The following is a 19,455-nucleotide window of genomic DNA, read 5'->3' on the forward strand; positions in this document are numbered from 1 at the left end:
ACTCAGATATCGTGTAATCCTAGAAGAATTCCTCTTTATACATGAGTGTATTTTCCAATCGTCAGTAGTTTATCTCAAAAATTATTTGTGATCAAGAAGTACAGTTAGCCACAATCACTCAGATACCTTGTAATCTTGAAGGAATCTCTCTTTGTTGTACTCCCTATTTCATACGTATAATTTACAATGACTCAATTTGCTTATCTTTATCTTTGTATGTGTCAGTCTACTGTGATCAAGAAGTACAGCTAGCCACAATCACTCAGATACCTTGTAATCTTGAAGGAATCCCTCTTTGTTGTACTCCCTATTTCATTTGTATAATTTACAATAACTCAATTCGGTTATCTTTATCTTTGTATGTGTCAGTCCATTGTAATGTGAGCACCCATACACAGTTGGTAATGCAGTCTAAATTATACGGTGTCACTATTATCCTGCAACAAGAATAAAAAAAAACAATTACATTCATACTCTCCCTGTTATGTTATATGCTTATAAACTTCCTAAGTCATTTAATTCGTCTACTGAGTCGAATTTACAAATACTTGGCATGCATAAGTTCCCTGTGCATACCTCCCCCAAGTTGGCTCTTAGTGTATCTAACTTGTGTTACCCACAGTTTCCTTGTTTAGGAGTTTTCGTCAGAGTTTCAAATTCATTATTTATGTCACATCATCTTAAACAAGTTGTACAAACAAAACCATGCAAGTAAGTTCATCCTTCTTCAGTCACAAAACAAGCCAAATATTGTGATAAGTTTGCAATATTCTTACCTTTGTGATTTAGTCCAATTCGATTGAGTGTATCTCTGCTTCAGATCTCACCAACTTTCACCATTTTGTAGCCTTTATGAAAAATTCTTGTTCCGCAGCAGTTACTTCTTGTGTTCCCTCGGTACATTGACTGATGACACTATATTTCTGCAACACTTCTTCCAAAAATCTCTCGTCTGAAACCATTTTACAACACTATCACAATCTGAATCCATTGTTACGATTTATTCACATAAAATAATACTTCTCTAACATGATGTCAAGGCACACTAAATTGCAACCAATTTCTTTCACTAGGTAAGTTTAGCAAAATAATATGTACGTAGCGTAACACATATATCTACAATCTGTACTTATACTAACCAAGTTTAAAAGAAATTCTCTTTAATTAATTCACTACTATTGCACGAATATATACCAAATTTCTAACAAGAAGTAGCAACCAGCAATGTTTAATTAATAAAGTGTGCAGTTCCCTCCCCCCTATACCCATGTAGACGATGAAATTTTAAAAAAATTATCATTGGTCTATAAAATATTTTTGTCCAATCGGATATTGCCATATGGCAGGTACACTTGGAAAAATTGGTTATTAAATGGCCAATTATATTTTTCCACGTGTCAAGGTGAGGTGTTCCAAAGTTATTCAAATTGTAGGGATATCTCCACCAACCAAATCATATCATATCATATGTCTACTGGATAGACATTTAAATATTTATTTCTTATTAAAGAGATAATATTTAGAGTCGTTTGATCCATATATATCTCTTATATACCGCAATGGACTGTCCAATCAGACGGCGCCACGTCACTTGTCCCCACAGGCTTGGCCAATCGAGAAATTATCTATCTCTTTATTGATAAATATAAAATGAAGAGATAATATTTAACTGGCACAGTTCTAATATGACTGCACGTCTTGCAAGTAAAGTGGTACACAGGTCTTCAACCTCTACCCCTTGTTACAGCTATAAATAGAGGTCTCCCAACCAAATCAAAGACACAGAGATATTAAGAGGCATCTCATACACTCAAGTATTGAAGCTCCAAGCTACGAAGGTCTGGGTCTCAAAGCTCCTCAAGTCTTCCGCATATCAAGACTTGAGCCTTCAAATATTCTCAAGTTCTTCAAATCTTCCATATCAAGATTTGAAAGAATCGGTGGTTGATCCGAGAACAAGCTGCGAAGCCCTTGGATTGGTGTTCGAGGAGAAGAATCAAAGGAAACTCTCCATAAGTTCGAGAAACTTCCAGAGATTGTACCCACACATTTTTCTAAATTTATATATTACATATTTGTCGTGTATTTCTTTTCCTTGTCGTTTTGCAGACTTGAAATTTTTATCGCGTACAAATTTTTGGCACGCCCGGTGGGACACTCTCTGCCTTCCATCTCTTCTCTTCGAATATTCAACTATATACATCATCAATGGCACCTAAGAGCAACAAAATCGTGATTACACGTTCCAAGGCTACTGATGCTAAACCTGTTCAGGAAGCTGCACATGTTGCCACCAATACCCGCGCTATTGGTCCTGTGACAAGGAGTATGACGAGAGCCTCCACCCAAAGTAGCATGGAAGCTCCATCGGTGCCAACTCCCGTCTTCGGTTCAACATCACCAATGAGCTATTCTTCCACGATGGGGATCCAAGACGTTCCTGCCTCGATTGAGAAGGCTCTTGCTATGATCGAATTTGGATCCGAATCCAAGTTTTCTAAGCATGACGATGATTCATCAAGCACTGGATCAGCCTCTTCACACGAAACTCTTCATTCAAGATTTTCTATTGAAGATTCTGCTGCTTCTTCTGTTGCAATGCCTGCCATGATGACAAATACTTTAAGTCTCGAAGAACAAGTTTCGAACATGTCCAAGATGATGGAAACCATGATGAAACACATCAAGGACCAAGATGCTCTCATTGCTCAACTGCTCACCCAGAAAGATCACGCTCCTGAAGGAAGCCATGCGAACCAAGAGCGTGAAATTCCCTCATCTAAAGACAAAGACAAGGTGAAGGAAGTATATGTGACCGCCGATGGAACTATCCCCGTGGAACAACTGAATGAACTTGTTGAAGGCGTGATCAAAGATAAAAAGGAGGGTGGTTCAAAGTCAAGCTTTACCTACTGCAAGCCTTACACTGCTAGAATCGACAATCTCGCAATGCCTGCTGGATATCAACAGCCTAAATTTCAACAGTTCGATGGGAAGGGTTGTCCAAAACAACATGTGGTCAATTTTGTTGAAACCTGCAATAACGCTGGAACCTATGGTGACCTGCTAGTCAAATAGTTCGTCCGATCCTTGAAGGGCAACGCATTTGATTGGTACACTAATCTCACTCTGGGGTCCATCGACAGTTGGGAATAGTTGGAACAAGAGTTCTTGAATCGCTTCTACAGCACTAGAAGAACCGTCAGTATGCTGGAGTTGACTAACACTCGTCAATGGAAGGATGAACCTGTGGTCAACTACATTGATAGGTGGAGAAGTCTGAGTCTCAACTGCAAGGACAGGCTGTCTGAACCCTCTGCCATAGAAATGTGTATTCGAGGAATGCATTGGAGCCTAAACTACATTCTGCAGGGTATACGCCCAAACACATTTGAAGAATTAGCTACTCATGCTCATGACATAGAGTTAAGCATCACGGCCAATGCAACTGATGGGCTTCCTATTCAAGATCCGCGAGTGCAGCCGTCTCGTCAAAACAATGAAAGGCAAGAAAATAAAAAAGGGGGCAAGCCTCCTTCAAGACTCAGTAATAAGGAGTCTATGGCAATAAATACAGCCCCCATGAAAATTGCTACCAAAGTGAGTCGAAAGGTCACTGAGAAGTTGGATCCATCTCAAAATAGGTCAATAAGAAGACCCACGTTAAAAGAGATGCAAGAAAAAGAATACCCATTTCTTGAATCTGATTTACAAGGGATGTTTGATGACCTTTTCAAGGAGAAACTCCTTGAACTTCCTGAAATGAAGCGCCCAAAGGAAGCCGGTCAAGTCAATGATCCAAATTATTGCTGTTATCATCGCCTGATTGGCCACCCTCTCACTAAATGCTTTGTCTTTAAAGACAAAATTATGGAATTGACCCGTCAAGGAAAGATCCTTCTCGAGGAAGATAAAGCATCGGCAAACCAAACAACAATAATATTTGGGTCTGTATGTTGTCCGGTAGAAGTTTTAGCCACAACAAGCAGTGCTTTGTCCAAGGAGGTTGAAAAATCCTCAATTGAAGACGTTATTGAAGATGACAACGAAGGATGGACTTTAATCACTCGAAAGATGACTTGCAAGCCAAAAATAAAGAAGTACACCTTTTCGAAAAGCATTCATTCGACAAAATCGAAAGTGACGATGAAACGACGAAATGCAACAAAAAAATAAAAGGGAGTGGCCACAAAACCAATTTCTTCAGATTTTCAGCTCCTTCAAGAGGTTCAGCAGCCCGTGACACTGAGAGAATTTATACCCAAGGTGTATTTAAGTGACGATACCGATAATTTCACCTCTTGTAATGTCGTCAAAGCTGAAAATTCTCAAGTTACACAAATTAGCACGAAATTTGAGGAAAAACTCAAAATCGACGATAAATCACCAGTGAATTATGCAACGACCATCATTTTTGATGATGACGATTTAAGTGTTGAGTTTAAAACCCACAATCGGCCTTTGTTTGTTAGCGTGTATGTCCGAGAACAGAAGATGAATCGGATACTCATTGATGGGGGATCTACTGTCAATATTATGTCCGTACGTGCTATGAAAGAATTAGGAATTTCCAGCGATGAACTCTCCCAGAACCGCCTCATGATCCAAGGATTTAACCAAGGGGGCAAAGAGCAATTGGCCTCATAAGGCTTGAATTGCTCATTGGTGTGTTGCCTTCAAGTACGTTATTTCATATCATTGAAGCCAAAACCTCTTATAACATGCTCTTGGGAAGGCCTTGGATTCATGAGAATGAAATTATACCGTCTACTCTTCATCAATGTTTCAAATATTGTCGAGATGGTATAGTTAAGAAAGTTACTGCCGATGACAAACCTTTCACTGAGGCCGAGACTCACTTTGCGGACGCCAAATTTTACCTTCAGAAGGAAGCAAAAAGAAAAGAATCAGTAGAGGAAGAAAGTCAAGATTTCAAAGTACCCATTTTGCAATATATTCCAAGATCAAGGAGAGAAGAAGGTCAGTCTTCTTTTATCAGGAATGATACATTAAATGTTCCGCTCACCAAAATAGAGCCTGTTAAAAGTACGAAGGTGAGCTTGCAAGGATTTGTTCGTCCCAAAGAAGAACCGGCAGTAGAACATTACTCACTACCAACTAATCGGACTCAAGAAGGTTTTGATCCAAACGCATACAGACTTCTTGCTAAGGCCGGTTATTACCCAAATGAGAAGCATGCATTGGGCAAACTCCCTCCTGAGGTGACTGGTGAGAAGACTCATGGATTAACACCTACGCAGAAAATGTTGAAAGAAAAAGGCTATAATGTTGAAAGTTCATCGATGGGTCTTGGTTATCAACCGCCTTCTCCAGTGCGTATAATGATCAAAAGGGCAAGTTGTAACTACGTGAACGAGGAAATGGAAGTCACAAGCCGAAGGAGATCTGTGTTCGATAGGTTGGGAAATAAGTCAAAACGTACTTCTGTATTTGACAGACTTGGCCCGCAGCCGAAATATTTGAAACCGCCCGTCTATGAAAGATTAGGCAATAAAAAGCAAGAGTACCAAGTTGTCAAGAAAGAAAGTCTTACTCTAATAAAGAAGAACGGACCAAGAAAGCGAGTCTCCAATTTCTTCGTGCACTATAGAGACTTATTCAATGTAAGAATTGAAACCATTTTTTAAGAACAGGGTCAAGAAAGTATGGCTTCCTGTCACCATATTACGATCAGTGATCTCGAAGAAGAAGAAGAAGATGCGGATGACGCTCCCCCTGAACTTGAACAAGGGGTAAAAAATACAGTCGATGCGCTAAAAGAGATTAACCTTGGCACAAGCGACGATCCTCGCCCAATTTACATAAGCTCTTGTATGACTCCTGAAGAAGAGAAAGAGTATGTTGATTTGCTGCTCGAATTCAGGGACGTCTTTGCCTGGAATTACTCAGAAATGCCTGGTTTAGATCCAAGGATCGCTGTTCATAATTTGTCCGTCAAGCGTGGAACAAAACCTGTCAAGCAAGCTCAAAGGCGCTTTCGGCCCGAATTGATTCCTCTGATAGAAAATGAGATAAATAGATTGATTGAAACTGGGTTCATACGGGAAGTGAAATATCCGACATGGATTTCAAGTATCGTCCCTGTAAGGAAGAAGAATGGGCAAATTCGAATTTGTGTCGATTTTCGAGACTTAAATGAGGCTTGCCCTAAAGATGATTTTTCGCTCCCCATCACAGAATTGACGGTAGATGCTACAACCGGGCATGAAGCACTATCTTTTCTTGATGGATCATCTGGCTATAATCAAAAACGCATGGCGCCCGAGGATGAGGAGCTCACGGCCTTCCGCACCCCTAAGGGAATTTATTGCTATAAAGTGATGCCATTTGGCTTGAAAAATGCTGGAGCGACATATCAAAGGGCAATGCAAAGAATTTTTGATGATATGCTCCATAGAAATGTGGAGTGCTATGTTGATGACCTTGTGGTGAAATCCAAGAAGCGAGAGGATCATATCCAAGACCTTCGAAGAGTTTTTCAACGCCTTCGGAGATACCAACTGAAGATGAATCCTTTGAAGTGCGTATTCGAAATCACTTCTGGCAAATTTCTCGGTTTCATCGTTCATCAACGGGGAATAGAGGTCGATCGATCTAAAATTGATGCCATTGTGAACTTGCCTGAGCCGCGAAATATTCATGAATTGAAGAGCCTTCAAGGGAAGTTGGTTTATATCCGGAGGTTTATCTCTAATTTGGCCGGACGATGCCAACCCATCAGTCGACTAATGAAGAAAGGGGTACCCTTCGAGTGGGATGAATCGTGTAGGAATGCTTTTACAAGCATCAAAACGTACCTCATGAATCCCCTAGTGTTGGCTGCACCCATTCCAGGAAAATCATTGATTCTTTATATTTCCGCTCAAGAACGATCGGTTGAGGCCTTACTTGCTCAAGAAAATGATCAAGGTAAGGAGAATGCGCTGTATTACTTGAGTCGGATGATGACATCTAATGAGTTGAATTACACACCCATCGAGAAGTTGTGTTTGGCACTTATATTTGCCATTCAGAAGTTGAAGCATTATTTTCAAGCATATACTGTCCGACTCATATCCAAGTCCAATCCCGTTAAATATGTCATGGCAAAACCTGTACTGTCCGATCGACTTGCTAGATGGTACCTGCAGTTTCAACAATTTGAAATTATTTATGTACCTGCGAAGGCTGTCAAAGGACAAGTATTGGCAGACTTTCTAGCCGATCATCCCATGCCTGCCGAATGGGAGTTGACTGATGAACTCCCCAACGAAGAAGTGTTTATGGTCGAATCTCCGTGGTCGATGTATTTCGATGGAGCCGCTCACCGCGATGGAGCCGGTGCGGGAGTTGTCTTTTATACCCCTAAAGCAGATATATTGCCGTATTCTTTCATTTTAACACGTCGGTGTTCAAACAATGTGGTCGAATATTAAGCATTGATTCTCGGTCTGGAAACGGCCGTAGACATGAAGCAATTGCATCTTAGAGTTTATGGCGATTCAAAATTGGTGGTAAATCAACTTCTTGGTATTTATGATGTCAAGAAACCTGAATTAATCCCATATTATAAGTATGCAAGACAACTCATGGGATATCTGGGCGATGTCACTATAGAACATATCCCTAGGAATTTCAACCAACAAGCTGACTCTTTGGCAAGGATAGCGTCCATGATCACTCTACCTTCTCATCGAAATCAAATTTCAATATGTCAAAATTGGGTCATACCTCCGATGTTTGATGAAGAGGATGATGGTGAGGAAGAAAATGCTTATCATATTTTTGTCCATGAGATCGAAAAGAAGGATTGGCGTCACCTCATCATTGATTACCTTAATCATGGAAAGTTACCAGAAGATCCCAAGAAAAAGGTCGATATACGTCGTCGAGCACCACGTTTCATTTACTACAAAGGGACGCTTTACCGAAGATCATTCAATGGGGTGTTTCTACGATGTCTTGGAGAAAATGAAGCCATGCAAGCAATGGAGGAAGCTCACTCTGGGATATGCGGTGCTCACCAATTTGGGCCGAAATTACACTTTCACATTAAGAGAATGGGATACTACTGGCCAACGATGGTAAAGGACTGTATCGATTTTGCTAAAAGATGTCAAGCTTGTCAATTCCATGGCAATTTCATCCGCCAACCTCCTGAACCACTGCATCCAACTGTGGCTTCTTGGCCGTTCAATGCTTGGGGTTTGGATATAGTTGGACCGCTCCCAAAATCTTCTGGAGGACACATTTTCATTTTGGCAGCGACGGATTATTTCTCAAAGTGGGCCGAAGCGGTTCCTCTAAGAGAGGTCAAAAAGGAGAATGTAGTAGATTTCATTCGCTCGCACATCATTTATCGATACGGGGTCCCGCGTTATATCATCACCGATAATGGCAAACCTTTTTGCAATGTAGCAATGAACAAACTTTGCAAAAAATTTTCATTTCAAGCAATACAATTCGTCCATGTACAATGCTGCCGCAAATGGACTCGCTGAAGCATTCAACAAGACCTTATGTAATCTGTTGAAGAAAATCATGGATAAATCGAAAAGGGATTGGCATCTTCGAATTGGAGAAGCGCTTTGGGCATACAGAACTACTTTGCGAACTCCCACACAAGCAACCCCATACGCGCTTGTTTACGGTGTTGAAGCTGTTCTTCCACTTGAGTGTCAAATACCTTCGCTAAGAATTGTAATTCAAGAATGGCTCAGTGGAGAAGATAATGTTCGTCTTCGCCTTGAGGAATTAGAAGCACTCGACGAAAAGAGATTGGAAGCTCAGCAACGGATTGAGTGTTATCAGGCTCGTCTTTCAAAGGCATTCAATAAGCACGTTCGACCCCGCTCTTTTCAAATTGGAGAGTTAGTGCTCGCCTTTCGGAGACCAATCATTCTCACTCATGGCGGACAAAGAAAGTTTACTCCTAAGTGGGATGGTCCATATGTCGTTCGAAAAGTATATACAAATGGCTCATACAAGTTGGTTGCTGAAGATGGATTAAGGGTTGGCCCCATCAATGGCAAGTACCTAAAAAGGTACTATGCGTAATCGGAACCGCGCGATGCTCCTGGCCCGAATGAGTTAAAATTGTGGATGGCAACCACCAATAGTATAGTATGTGGTTAAACTGCTGAAACACTCCACCAAGTCTAAGGTGGTAAACAAATAGATACTCTTGGCCCGCATGAGGTTAAAATGTGAACGGCAGGAACTACGTGATACGTAGGCAGCTTGGAGGGCAACTTCTAAGTTCAGTTACACCACTCCAAATCAAATCCTTGTTCCTTGCAAAAAAAAAAAAGAATTTTCTCTTTTAAAAAAAAAGATATAAATGAAATATTCGAGTTCTTGTATCTTTAAGAAAAAAAACAAGAGATAAGGAACGGAAAGCATTTTATTCAAAAAAAAAATTCATTACATGAAAAAAAAAATGGAACAAATTCAGGAAAAGGACATGGTAAAAAGTCTAAATGTCAAATTTATAATCCACTACAGCTATTTTGCATGATTCAAGTGCAGACTTCATGTCTTCAAGTTCCTTCACTGCGTCATCAGTCAAGATGCTGGTATTTTCAATAGAAGAGAGCTCATCATGTGCTTGTCTTATCTCGGTCTGGATCTCGTTGAAGGTCTCATGCTTTTGATCGATGGTTGAGCTGATTTCCATTCTTTGTTTCTCCAAATCAATAAGTTCCTGTTGCAAAGCTTTCTTCCTATCTTCAATGGATTGTAACTTTTCTTCAAGACTTTGCAAATGACACGTTAGTTCTTCTTCCTTTGCCTTAACTCTCCCGAGTTGGATGGTCGCTTTGGAAAGGAGTTCTGCGTGTGTTTCTTTGCTCATCCTTTCCCATGATGAAGATGCCAAAAGATCATATGCCTCCGCCTTGGCAAACAATTCTATCAAGTGGTTTTTTAAAGGGAGACCATTGGTAGGATCCGTTCTTGTGATTTTCGCAATGATTTCCTCTGCACACTCTTTTAAAGAAGAAATCTGCTCAATTGGGGTGTCAAGAATCTGTCCGCAAAAATCCATCCACAAACTTTGCAAGTACTTTCTCCGATGCGCTTGGATCAATTTTTGACCATGAAATTCTGAAACCAATGCTACCTTAGATTTTTTCCGGATTTCATGCAAATTAGTCAGCTCCTTCTTTGACAAGGCACCTCCACTGGGGGTAGGTTGTTTTAGAATGCTGATAACGACTTCGTCACCTTTCTTGTTTGAAATTATAACATTAGTCTCAAGTTCAAGTGGTGAGTTGGTACCAACATCTTCTTGGTGGAATTCAAGAAGTGGGAGTTGGGAAAAAAAATGTTATGAGGGTTTAAAAAAAAAAAAAAGGAAGATATGATTACCTTAAGTGGTGACACTCCAACCGACGGTGGTGAAAAGGAAACTTCCTCCAAATCAGAAGATGTCCTCTTCTTCGATCGGTTCCAATGACGGTCTTGGCTACTACTGCCACTCGCCAACGAATGGGCTCCTCTTTGGGTAGATTAGATGCCCTGAGCTTGAGTCCCTTCTTGTTCTATAGCCTCGAGAGAATCACGATCGTCCATCGTTTCAATTTCGACATTTTCTTCTGGGTGAGTCACTGATAAAGATTTTGAAACCTTGGGCGGCATCTTCTTTGCTGGAATCACTGGTTGCGCCTCTTTGATGGCCTGTCGAGAGTCCTTGGAAGACTTATTTCTTGTAACAATGTTTTCCAAGGGGCTGCTAATGGTTTTGTTCTTCCGCAAGGTGGATGAGGTAAGACCCGTTACAATCTCTATAACTCCATTAGGATGCACTGACTCGTTGGCGGAGGTAACCTTACCCTTCTTCGCTGATTGCTGAGAGATCTTAACGGTGAATTTTAAGGGAGTTGAAGAGACACTATTTGACCGAGTCGACCACCAGGATTCATAGTCTTTTGTGATCAACGGATGCTTCCTGTGTGTGGGTATAGTCATCCGAGATCGCGTCTGCGTGTGAACCGAAGAATCCCATAGTTGAATAGCCTCACCCAAAGTATAAGTGTGAGTGATCTCTTTCAAGTTGTTGGGGATGTCCTGACAGAAATCGAATTGTCTGCTGAACCTGCAAGGATTATATTTTTCAATAATGAAAGTATTGTCCTTACGTAGAGTTAAATGGCAAGAGCGTTGACTAATGAAGTAGCTCGTGAGTCTTGATGATAAGGATCCGTCATCGATCAACGCCTTTTCTTCATTCTCAGTCCAGTACAATTTAGGAAGCATCAAAGGATTCGTTTCTTTGAAAATTTCCTCAGCTTCCAATTGGCCATAAAATATTGTCATTTTCTCACCACTAAATCTTGTCGTGCGCGCGTGGTGGCTACTCACTTGATGATTTTCGTAATATACATCGAAGTATTGGCCAATCCAAGCATAGACGTAATGGATTGGAAAAGTTACCCCACATTCTCCAAGGTTAGGGGCGTGGACGATCTCCCTCAACCCATGATATATGCTCGCAAGGACGGAAATTGCAAGACAAAATCTTTTCCCTGTAGCCATTAAGCATGCAACCTTGAAGACACTTGGGCGAATACGGTCGACCTTTTTGCTTGGCAAAAGGAACTTGCAAATCCAACACGTTATGAATGCCGCAATATAGGTTTCCTTTCTTAGAAACCCTGGGATACCCAGGGTGTCAAAAGGGACATTGAAGTCATTCGTATCGGCAAGGTCGTAAGGCTCCACACTTCCAGAAGGGTTGTAAGTCATTTTTGGTTTAGATGTGGTCTTCCTTCTATTCGCTCTACTCGGAGGAGCCATATACCTAGCCTCTCCTTTGAACCAGAAGCGAATCCAGTCCTTCATCCATACCCCTTGGTCATTCGTCCAAAGATGGTAGTAGGCGGAAAAGAGGTGCCTGCAACTCTTGGGGAGAAGTGGCTTCCCTTCTTTGTCACGAGTAAGGAGCTCCCGCGCCGAAGGAACAACTTCATCGAAAAACGTGCCATCGATCGAAAGGCCACCAAGTCGATAAAGGTCCCAAAGTGTGATGGACAACTCCCCAACGGGCGTATGGAGTGTGTTCGTCGAGAGACACCAATATTTGAAGAAGGCTCGCAAGATATTTTCACAGCGGTCGTAGGAGTATCTCGACGCGTAGACGGCTTCAAATATGTCAGCACGTGTGAGTACGTCTTTATACCTTCCAAGCATGTCCTCAACCCACTCCCAATAATGGGAGGTGAAGCACGCCTCACCGAAGAAGGACGAAGGGGTTTTCCATGTAGCTTTGTTAACATTGAAACCCACAAACGGAAGCGTGAATTTGGCCATTTCTGGATCTCCATTGTGAAGTGACGAGTTTAATACGACCACTTCTTCTTCCCTCGGCGTAGTGGAGAAAGTCGACGGTGCCACCACTTCTTTAGTCCACTTGCTAGTCCAATCTTCGAGATGAAAGCATCCTTCGAGGGGTATGAAGGATTCAGCGAGTGGGCCAATTGCTGGTTTGTAAACATGTAGCGACAAGCTCTTGGATTGAGTTCCTCCCCGTTCATCCGTCAGTGAAATATGCGGCAGTGGCACGGCGTAATCCTTAATTTGCATGCTTGCTGAAATTTTACCAAATATTAGAGGATGAGGGGAAATTCCTACAAATTTTTGGTAATTGGAATTTCCTTGCCTTTTCTCAAGTCCCCAAAATTGCTTAAACCTGTTCTTCAAGCACGGTTTTAGTTCTCTACAAAGAAGCAAGTCAATAAAGCTAAGATCAAAATCATGTATGATAGAAATATTTGGGATGCAAAAAAAAAAATAATAAGTGGTGTGGAAGTTGAGATAAAATTTCCAGCCCTAAGGGATAGCTCAAATAATATTTTGAGTCAATCTTCATTCTCAAATAATATTTAAAGGGCATGCATGATTTCGAATAATATTCAAAAGGCACCTAAAATAATATTTTGAGCCGATCATCATTTGGTTAATTTCAATCTTCCAGTCGAGACCCAAGCTTCATTCTCAAGTAATATTTCGAGAATTTATTTGGTAAGGACGTGAGGCTCTAAGTTTTTCAATTGACCGAAACTTTTCGTAACAGTTAAATATTGTGAGTAAAAAGAGGGGGGGCTTCAAGTACCTGTTGAGCGAAAAGAAAATTATTGGAGTGCAATCGATGGATGATGATTGATGCTTGCGGTGCGGCAAAGGTGATAACCAGCTTCCAATTGTCTCTATTGGTCAAAGGACAGCAAAGCCGACAATAAAGGCAAGATGGTACGCCGATAAATGATCAATAAAAATGTTAAAATTGTGGCAAGATAGCCGTACGACTTCGGATATCAAGAAGAGCGATAACATGAATCAGTGGAGTCATAATTGTAAGGAATCGTGTATGCAATTACGGTGGCTAACGTGTTATTCAATTTTAGGGTGAGACTCTAAAAAAAAAAAAAAATCACTTTGATCTATTAGACAATTATAGAGCGCCAGGATTCCAATGCAAGGTGGTAGAGATACTCGTGGTTCAACAACAGTGCGTTGCCCACAAGTTCAAGACATGGCGGCCATAATATAATCAATTCTTGCGGTGGGAAACTCCGTGCAAAGTCAATAAAGAGGAGGATACATGTTCAGCTAGTGCCTCGGCAAAGGTGTTTATCAAGAAGACTACATGAAGGAACAAGTGCACAACGTTGGAACCAAATTCTCAATGAGCAATGGAGAAACGAGCAGATCAAATAGGATGCTAAATATTGGACTTGAAATAAATTGGAACCGGGCTGCAAGATAGCTAGAGGGCTATGTTATCCTACTAGTTCAGCACGTAACATGCATAAGATGCAAATTTCAAGTACCAATCACCTTTGAGTCACCAAGGGTGAATCAAAATAAGCATGCAAGAGCCGTTGCTAAAGTTTCTTTCAAACAATAAAGTACGAGAAGCAGGGCTTTGGGTACCTGGTAGACAGAAGGCGGTGTCGTCAGAATACAATGGTGGGTAGGCGCCAATTTGGTAGTAGCAACAATGGTTGGTACTAAGCAGCGGCAGTCGTGTTTTGAAGAACAAACAAGCAACTGCAGTAATAGCAACAGCCACACTGACGATAATCCGATGAAGCAAAGAATAAAACTTGTTCAGCTTCTCTGTTATTAAGGAACTGGCGGCCGGACTTAGCTATATATAGTGAAGAAGGGATCCTAAAGCCTAGGAAAAATAAGCAGGACCGTAGCTTTAGTTTGAATAGAATTAGGCCTCTATATCAGTTGAAAGTCTTGTGGTCGAAGAAAAACAAATCCTCGCGAAGTCTTTTGAGTTTTGAGGAGATTGGCTCCGCGCCGGTGATAGGCTCCATTGCAGTTGGTATTCGGACTTCTAGATCGTTTGGACTTTGAGTCTAACAAGGAACGGAAGTTGTTGATTCAAGAGTCCTAGTCATATTAGAGGAATTTTCTTATGATTTGCCGCTCAAGTTCCCGAGGCCGACAGGGATAAGTGGTCTTGAAGTTTGGAAGCGGTGGAGTTCCCTGGGTTCCTATGATTTCTATGATCAATTGGATTCCAATGATTTCCGTGTGTGATTGGTAAGCAGAATGCATGGAAGACCAATTGATTCCTATGATTTCATTTTTGAAATGCCTTGCACGTGAATGGTTAAGCAAGCAATATGCAATATTCCACAAATGCATGTATTGGGCTTTCTTGAGGACAAATGGTCATAATTGAAGTTGATGGCCATCAATTTTATTATTTTTTTTTTTTAGGGACCGGTTTCCTTAAGTGGCAAATGAAGGGAGAATATCAACGTATTTCACTTAAACAAATTAATTGTGAAATCGAAACTTGTTCATCCAAGTTTTACTCTTCAAGCTTCGGCTTTATCACAAAAAAAAAGGGAAGGGAAAAAAGGGAACTCAAATGTTTAAGTTCATCAAGGATACAAATCCTAGGATTCCGACAAGAAGCTGACTGGTTCGGACCTTGAGCCATGTGAAGCGGTGGAATTCATGATTGATCAAGGAACAATGCGCTTGTCTTATAATTGGAGTTGGAAACTCCTTAGGCCAATGAAAAGGTGTCTTACATGTAAGGTACACTAGTGCACTAGTGCTTGATCAATCACTCACGAGATTGAATACTATGAAGTTTGATTAATCACTTCTGTGCCTATTTGGTCATTGAAAGTCTTTGTGCCTATTTGGTCATTGATTAATCACTTATGCGGCTGGCTTCCTACTTAGGTGACTTGATTCACAAAGTGTCGAATTCCAATTTGGCAAGAAAGGAACTTAGGGGAATTAAAGAAAGTCAAAACTTGTCCGTTCAAGTTGTACCTTTCGCAAACAAGTTTTGAGGGGGCATTTGTAGACGATGAAATTTTAAAAAAATTATCATTGGTCTATAAAATATTTTTGTCCAATCGGATATTGCCATATGGCATGTACACTTGGAAAAATTGGTTATTAAATGGCCAATTATATTTTTCCACGTGTCAAGGTGAGGTGTTCTAAAGTTATTCAAATTGTAGGGATATCTCCACCAACCAAATCATATCATATCATATGTCTACTGTATAGACATTTAAATATTTATTTCTTATTAAAGAGATAATATTTAGAGTCGTTTGATCCATATATATCTCTTATAGACTGCAATGGTCTGTCCAATCAGACGGCGCCACGTCACTTGTCCCCACAGGCTTGGCCAATCGAGAAATTATCTATCTCTTTATTGATAAATATAAAATGAAGAGATAATATTTAACTGGCACAGTCCTAATATGATTGCACGTCTTGCAAGTAAAGTGGTACACAGGTCTTCAACCTCTACCCCTTGTTACAGCTATAAATAGAGGTCTCTCAACCAAATCAAAAACACAGATAGAGACACAGAGATATCAAGAGGCATCTCATACACTCAAGTATTGAAGCTCCAAGCTACGAAGGTCTGGGTCTCAAAGCTCCTCAAGTCTTCCGCATATCAAGACTTGAGCCTTCAAATATTCTCAAGTTCTTCAAATCTTCCATATCAAGATTTGAAAGAATCGGTGGTTGATCCGAGAACAAGCTGCGAAGCCCTTGGATTGGTGTTCGAGGAGAAGAATCGAAGGAAACTCTCCATAAGTTCGAGAAACTTCCAGAGATTGTACCCACACATTTTTCTAAATTTATATATTACATATTTGTCGTGTATTTCTTTTCCTTGTCGTTTTGCAGACTTGAAATTTTTATCGCATACAACCCACTATTCCTTTTTTTTATTATTTTCCACTCAAATACGATTCTCTACGTATATAGATGTCAAACCATATTAAAACCCACTTAATTAAAGATTCATGAGAGTATTTATTAACTATCGGACACGGGGCAAGGACGGTTGCCAGTTCAACCGTTCTTGAACAATGTAACTTCTTTTGAATATTTTGTAATTCTATGTAAATTTCTTGTACATTCTTACAACAGAGGTGTGATATTGTGTTACTGTTCATGTGGATCTCATATGTAATAATTCATCTCTGTTGTTAAATTTTACAAGTAGTTCATATAAAGTTACGCATTGTCCAAAAAATATTACATCATTCCAAACAGTTGTTACTGGCAACCGTCCAGGTCCTGCATCCTCAACTATCAGCAGTTTATCTTAAAATATATTTGATATCAAGAAGTATAGTTAGCCATAATCACTCAAATATCTCATAATTTTAGAAGAATCCTTCTTTAGAGATACATGAAAGTATTTCTCAACTATCAGTAATTTATCTCAAAAAAAAAAAATTGCTATCAAAAAGTATAACTAACCACAATCACTCAAATACCTTGTAATCCTGGTAGAATTTTGTTGTACTCCTTATTTCATTCGTGTAATTTACAATGACTCACTTTACTTATATTTTATCTTTGTATGTGTTTGTTTACTATGATGTGAACGCCCATCCACAGCCAGTAATACATTCTAAACTGTATGGTATCACTGCTATCCTACAACAAGAATGAAAAAAGCAAGTAATGATTACCTTCATACTCTTCTTGTTATTTTATATGCTGATAAACTTTCCAAATCATTTAATTCGTCTATTAAGTCAAATTTACAAACACTTGGCATGCATAAGTTCCTTGTATATACCTCCCCCAAGTTGGCTCTTACTATATCTATATACCTTAGGTGACAAATCATTAGATATAGTTCAGGAAATAGTTCAGTGACATTACCTTCGTCGAATTGGGGCATTATGTTTCACCAACGTTGGATGGCACAATTGCTGTTACTCAGTTGTTCAACAAAACTGGAGACTGCTGTAAATGTATTTCCTCTATTCCCTTCTACTTTGCTGCCTGCCCTGGAAAGAATGTAGAGAAATTGTCCTAACAATTTTTAACCTCATTCAATTGTTGCATTCCCTTCCAAAGATGTCTACAAAGATAAATTGGTCCTTCCATCTTCACTCAAAATGCCTCACGAGCTTGGCTTCCTCTCAATAGATTTGGCCTCCTTTTTTCTTCACATAAACGTGCCCTAAATTTCTCCTCCCACTTCAATGTTTGCATTTTATCTCTCAATTATTTTTGGCAAATATCCGTAGAGATAGCAAGACTTATTTTGGTGTACAAAGAATGAATCCATGCTTTCCCAACTTTTTTCTTTTCATTTTATGTGGTTGATTCAAAATTTTGCATTTGATATTTGAATTTTGAATCAGTCCATTTGCCCCAAATGGACACCGTTAGAGTTTCAATACATTTTTAACTTTTTTTATTCTGCCCACTTAGTGAAACTATGTCGTTTTCCTTTGCTGCTGCTCCCAATATACGTGGTCCATTGCAATCCTCTCATTTTCTTTTGTGAGAGGACTGCTCAGGGACGGTCGACCTGATGACCATCCCTGCCCCAAATCCGTCTAGCACTAGCAAGCGGAGTGTGCGCGACTAACCCTACAGTCTTTATCTATATTTATACATATACATTTGAAGGCAGATTTCTTACAAGGAGCCTTCACACGCATAGAAAAACAAATGTCACCGAACATTCTTTTGTAGTATGAATTCTATAAAATTCAACAGTCAATTAAACTATCAATATTAATTCATTTTTATTTGTCATCTACACAAACCAAATATAGTGAAAGAAAAAAAAAAGACTGTGTATCATCCTACAAGTATTTTAACTATGTCTCAATTTCAAATTTGCAAAGCAAAGGAGAAAACAACTAATCACAAAACGAAACCTTTTATTGTAATAATCTTACTGAAATATTTCAAAATTAGGTTCAACAAGTTCACTTTCAAGAAAGACAAATCTCATTGAACATTCTTTTGTGATATGAACTCCACAAAAATTCAATAGTGTCAATTAAACCACCAATATTAAATTTTATACTAAAGGTTGATTGGTGTGAAAAAAATTCGCACCTTCGTATAAAATTATCAAATCGAATGCATAATGTTTATAAATATTTTATTTTGAAATCAAATAAAACATGAAATTACATTCATTTCTATCCATATCATTCAATTTCTAATATAAATTTCTATTATTATTTCAAGATCTATCTTCCACAAAACGCAATTCTTAAATGATGTACACATTTTATCATATTTTGAACTATTGTTATACAAATCTTAGATTTTGATTATGTTGATAGCATTTTTTTTACTTTTTTTTAATTCATCATCTCTTTTAATTTCTTTCAATAATGCCAGCACCATGCATAGTATGGATAATCACACTAGTTTATATGTATTAGAAAGCAGGTTTTTTACGAGGATCCTTCATAAGCGTCAAAAATTTTAATTTCAATTTGAATTTCCTTTTTACTATAATTTTAGATTTATTTTGATTCAATAATCCTTATTGCGTCTCCTTATCACTTTCCACTTTCCAATTCACATGATCCATTAATCTACAAAATCAAAATTCCAAAATTTTAATTAACTAATGACCCACTAACCCACAAAATCAAAAGTCCAAAATTTTAAGTAAAGAATAATAATCACCTATGCAAACTAACGGATAATAATCACCCTGCAAAATCACATCTTCAAATTCCAAATCCCGTCTAACACTACACACACGACTAATAATAATAACTAACTGATAATTTAAAAACCTCACCACTATGAAAATTATATATCCAAAATTTAGGAGCCCATTTGAATTACAATCCCTATAATTTTCATAATTTTACGCATCTTAATGTCATAACGTAATTTATTCTCATAATTATTCACAAGACTGACGACCACTAATCCATTTTTATTTGTCATCTACACAAACTAAATACAGTGAGAAGAAAAAGAAAAAAACAAGACTACGTGTTTTACTTTCACCATTGACGAAGTCCATCTACAAGCATTTCAATGACGTCTCAATTCCAAACTTGCAATATTACAAAGGAGAAAACAACTAATTACAAAACGAAGTATACACCATAGTGACCCCACTGAAATACTTCAAAATGTGTAGCAAGTTCACTTCCAAGAAAAACA

Source organism: Coffea arabica, chromosome 9e (genome assembly GCF_036785885.1).
Source record: "Coffea arabica cultivar ET-39 chromosome 9e, Coffea Arabica ET-39 HiFi, whole genome shotgun sequence".
NCBI classification, from domain to species: domain Eukaryota; kingdom Viridiplantae; phylum Streptophyta; class Magnoliopsida; order Gentianales; family Rubiaceae; genus Coffea; species Coffea arabica.